This window comes from Gossypium hirsutum, chromosome A12 (genome assembly GCF_007990345.1).
Source record: "Gossypium hirsutum isolate 1008001.06 chromosome A12, Gossypium_hirsutum_v2.1, whole genome shotgun sequence".
Classification (NCBI taxonomy): Eukaryota; Viridiplantae; Streptophyta; class Magnoliopsida; order Malvales; family Malvaceae; genus Gossypium; species Gossypium hirsutum.
Window position 1 is genome coordinate 38,412,376 of NC_053435.1, and position 5,004 is coordinate 38,417,379.

A 5,004-nucleotide genomic window follows, 5' to 3' on the forward strand; every position below is an offset into this window, starting at 1 on the left:
ACGCAAGGTTTCGAAATAACCGAAACATAATTCCAAAAAGAATACCAAGTAAGTTCGGATAACTTAAAGTAAACCCCAAATATGCATAATTGAATGATTTATGAATGCATGATGATTGCATTTATTATTAGCATGAAATATCATAGAAATGCATATTTGATGGTAACATGTGAAAAATGTCTCAGATAAGGTTGACAAAGGGAATTCAATGGATAAACCCTCGTTGATATGTGTAAAGAGATATTATATGTGTTGCAGTAAGGATTTAGCCTGAACGGGTAGTTTGTGATCTCAAGTATGAAAAGGATCTAACCCAGACGGGTGTTCCTTGAATGATCAAGCCTCTCGAAGAATATGTGTGCATTATTGATTTAGCCCGACGGGTAATCTGACTAGGGTCTGAATTTAGCCTGGAATGGTAATTTAGATCCGAGCTCATTAAGGGTGTTTGTTGTTATAAGGGATTTAGCCTGGACTGGTAATCCCAACATCACCTTATGAGTTCATGATATAGGGGATTTAGCCTGGACTGGTAATCCTGCCATGAGATGTGAGGTTCGCGAGAGTGCATACATGTGAAATGATCATTCGTAAGAATTAACGGATAATGGGTATTCCATCGAGATTTACTAGAGACTCAATGGGATTAATATGATGTATGTCAATACAATGATGAATGATGAGCTCATCTACATAAATTACATGATGCTTTGTTACGTAACTAACTCATTGATTGAGTGCATGTGATAGGGAATCGTTTCATAATTGATGATTTCATGATTTAAATATGGATGTATGCTAATTACTCAGTAAGTTTGCTTTTTGGTTATTCGAGCTTACTAAGCATGTAAATGCTTATCCTTCTCTTTTTTCCTATCTCACAGAGCTCGAGGATTCGAAAGGATTGGAAGACGATTGGAGACTCAGCACACTATCAACTAGACAAGCTTTAGTATAAAGACCTGGTTTGTTTTGTTCAATGGCATGTATAGTATTTTCGAGTATTTTGTTATATGTGTCATTTGATTTGCCAAATGAAGGCATGTAAGAATATGTTTATCTCTTTGTATATGGCCATGAAAATTGGCATAATTGAAGTAGGCTATGACCTACGAATTTGTGCATGATTTTATTTACAAGTGATGGGTCGTTACCAATTGGCAATGAGTCACATGAACGAGCCAATTTCGAATGTATTAAAGTGACATGGGAACCTATAAACACTAAGTGGAAAATAACCTATCATGTATGAAACAATTGATATGAGGTTTCCATACATCTAGTTTAATCAAGATTATTTACAAGTGTATAATTGTGTTTTACGTTGAATTTGGTAACCACTAAGCACAAGTAGTAGAAAGGGGTGACTAAAGGCTTGGAAAATAGCCTATTAGAGTCCACATGGTTAGACACACGGTCGTGTGTCTAGGCCGTGTGTGACACATGGTTCCCTTCCATGGGCGTGTGCTATGGCCATGTGTCCCCTGCACTTAAAATTTTAGCTTAAAGTTGTATACGGGTAGGCCACACGGGCGTGCTCCATGGCCGTGTTAAAAAGACAGTGTCATCCACGGGTAGGCAGCACGGGTGTGTGCCATGGCCGTGTTGATAAGTCAGTGTTGCCCACGGCTGAAGCGCATGGGCGTGCCCCAAGTCACACGGGTGTGTTAGTCCACACGACCCACTTACACGGGCATGTGACACTTTATGACAAGGAAAAATTTCCTAAGGAGCCCAAGTTATTGGACGTACCCGATTTGTCCTGCACTGCCTCTAGGTATGTTATAGGCCTCGAAAGCCTATATAAGGGACGAGTTATTCATGGATGAAAAGCTTAAAATTTGAGAAAAACTTGGTGACCCAATTTGGTACGTTTCAAAATGTAAAGTCTTGGTAATGCCTCGAACTGTATCTCGTCGTCGGGTACGGGTGAGGGGCGTTATATTTATTGGTATCAGAGCTACAGTTTAGTCAGTTTTAAGACTACCGTAGAGGATGTTAAAGTTCGCTATACATGCCATTATTCAAATATTGATAGTGTGACGTCTTCTAATTGTTTAAACTGTTCTGAATATAGTGAATGCCTTCCAATCAAGCACAAGATGAGTCCGAGGGAGTTGAGAGCCATGCTTCAGCTTTCGTACAACGAGCTGTATCTAATAGTAGTAGAAGGCTGATGTCAGAAGGTCGAGAAGAGGCCCGAGTTGCCTTCTTCGATATGATGGATGAATGGTTTGAGGATTATCTGAGAAATTGCCGCAATATACCAAGACCTCCCCCGCCCCCTAACCAACCTGATGAGGATGTGCCACGAGTGGTATGGCACCGGTGAGAATCGATAAAGCCCCTGTAGATAAGCTTAGAAAGTGTGAGGTTGAGGAATTTAGAGCTAAAGTTGATGATGATGCTGAAAGAGCTGAGTTCTAGCTCAAAAATACTACACGGGTGCTAGATGATTTGTCATGCACACCCGAGGAATGTTTGAAGTGTGCTGTGTCCCTTTTGAAGAACACTGCATACAATTGGTGGAAGACTGTATCCTCGGTAGTGCCGAAAGAAAATATTAGTTGGGATTTCTTCCAAGCAGAATTTAGGAAGAAATATATTAGCCAACGGTTTTTGGACTCGAAGCTAAAGAAGTTCCTGGAACTCAAACAAGGGAACAAGACTGTAGCAGAATACGAGAAAGAGTTCGTACGACTAAGTCAGTACGTAATTGAATGGGTCCAAATTGAATTGGAAATGTGTAAACGCTTCAAGGAAGGTCTGAATAAGGATATCAAGTTGTTGATTGGGATCTTGGAAATATGGGAGTTTTCCGTATTGGCTGATCGAGCCAAGAAGGCCGAGGAACTTAATAATGAAAGAAAACAAGCTAAGAGAGTGGCTCGAGTTGTGAGAAAGAGGTCTAGCGATAAAACACTCTCGTTCTCCACAAAGAAAGCCAGGAGCCTGCATGAACGCTCCAGTTCATGAGTGGGATATTCGGGTAAATCGAGAAGCTCTAAAAGACAAGGTCAAAAGTCTTCCTCCCCGATGGTGACTAGTGTGGGGAGTGTAGATGATCAATAATCAAAGTGTAAGAGCTATAACAAATTTCACTTCAGAGAGTGCCAAATAAAGAGCGGCTCGTGTTTCAGATATGGTTCTCTTGATCACTATCTCAGAGACTGTACGAAACGAGCCGAAAAAGAAGTGGAAATAGCTCTGAAGTCGAGTGCTCCCATTCTATGAGGTAGACCTCCGAGATACCATAGGAGTGCTAGTGGCAGTCGAGTCGTGACTAAAGACGCTGCAAAATCAGAGGTTCGAGCCCCTACAACAACGTATGCGATACGTGCTCGAGAGGAAGCCACTGCTCCTGATGTTATTATGGGTACTTTCTCTCTTTTTAATATAAGTGTTGTTGCTTTAATTGACCTGGGGTCGATGCATTCATATATCTACATGAGATTGGCGTTTGGTATGAAAATACCTATTGAACATACAGAAGATATTATTAGAGTGTCGAATCCACTAGGCAGATTAGTTCTAGTTGATAAAGTCTGTAAGGATTGTCCTTTGACGATTCAAGGTCGTTGTTTCCTAACTAACCTTATGTTGTTACCATTTGATGAATTTGATGTAATACTTGGTATGGATTGGTTAGCCCTTCATGATGTAATAATAAATTGTGGTAGTAAGTATATTAAGTTAAAATGCCCGGGTGGTAAGATTTTACGGGTCGAACCAAGAGAATTGGGTTCGTCGCTGGTTGTAATCACATCAATAGTTGCCTAGAGATATATGAGGAAAGGATATGAATCCTACCTTGCATTTGTACTGAACACTAAGGAAACAGAGCTGAAAATCGAGTTTGTGCCGATAGTATGTGAGTACCCTGATGTGTTTCTGGAAGAATTACCTGGATTACCTCCTGAAAAGGAGATAGAGTTTGGTATTGAATTGGTGGCAGGGATGACTCCCATTTCTATTGCCCCGTACAGAATGGTACCTACCGAGCTGAAGGAGTTAAAAGCACAGTTACAAGAGCTGACAGATAAAGGATTCGCTAGGCCAAGTTTTTCACCTTAGGCTGCCCCTGTATTGTTCATAAAGAAAAAAGATGGTTCGATGAGGTAATGTATCGATTATCGACAACTGAACAAGGTGAGTATCAAGAATAAGTATCCTTTTCCAAGGATCGATGATTTGTTTGACCAGTTGAGAGGAGCCACCATATCTCCAGGATAGACTTGAGGTCTGGCTATTATCAGCTGCGAGTTAAAGACTCGGATGTACCCAAGACAACTTGTAGAACGAGGTATTGCCATTATGGATTCCTTGTCATGCCGTTTGGGCTGATAAATGCACCGAATGTTTTTATGGATCTAATGAATAGGATCTTTCGGCCATATTTGGATAAGTTTGTCGTTGTATTTATTGACGACATTTTGATCTACTCTAAAGATGAGACAGAGCATACGAAGCACGTGAGAATTGTGTTGAAGACCTTGCGGGAAAAGAAACTGTATGCTAAATTTAGCAAGAGTGAGTTTTGGCTCCAGGAAGTTGGATTTTTGGGTCATATAGTTTTGGGTGAAGGCATCCGAGTTGATCCAAGTAAGATTTCTGCAATTGTTGAATGGAAATTGCCTAAGAATGTAACCGAGGTTAGAAGCTTTTTGGGCTAAACCAGTTACTATCGAAGGTTTGTAAAAGGATTTTCCATGATAGCGACTCCGATGAAAAAGCTGCTACAGAAAGACGTTAAGTTTGAATGGACAAAGAAGTGTCAGGAAAGTTTTGAGAAGTTAAAGACATTGCTGACCAAAGCTCCTGTTTTAATGCTACCTGAACCGAAAAAAGAGCTTGTGGCCTACAGTGATGCATCCTTAAATGCATTGGGTTGTGCAATTATGCAAGATGGCAAGGTGATAACCTATGCTTCACGGCAATTGAAGCTTCATGAGAAGAATTATCCAACCCACGACCTAGAGCTTGCCGTTATTATTTTTGCCTTGA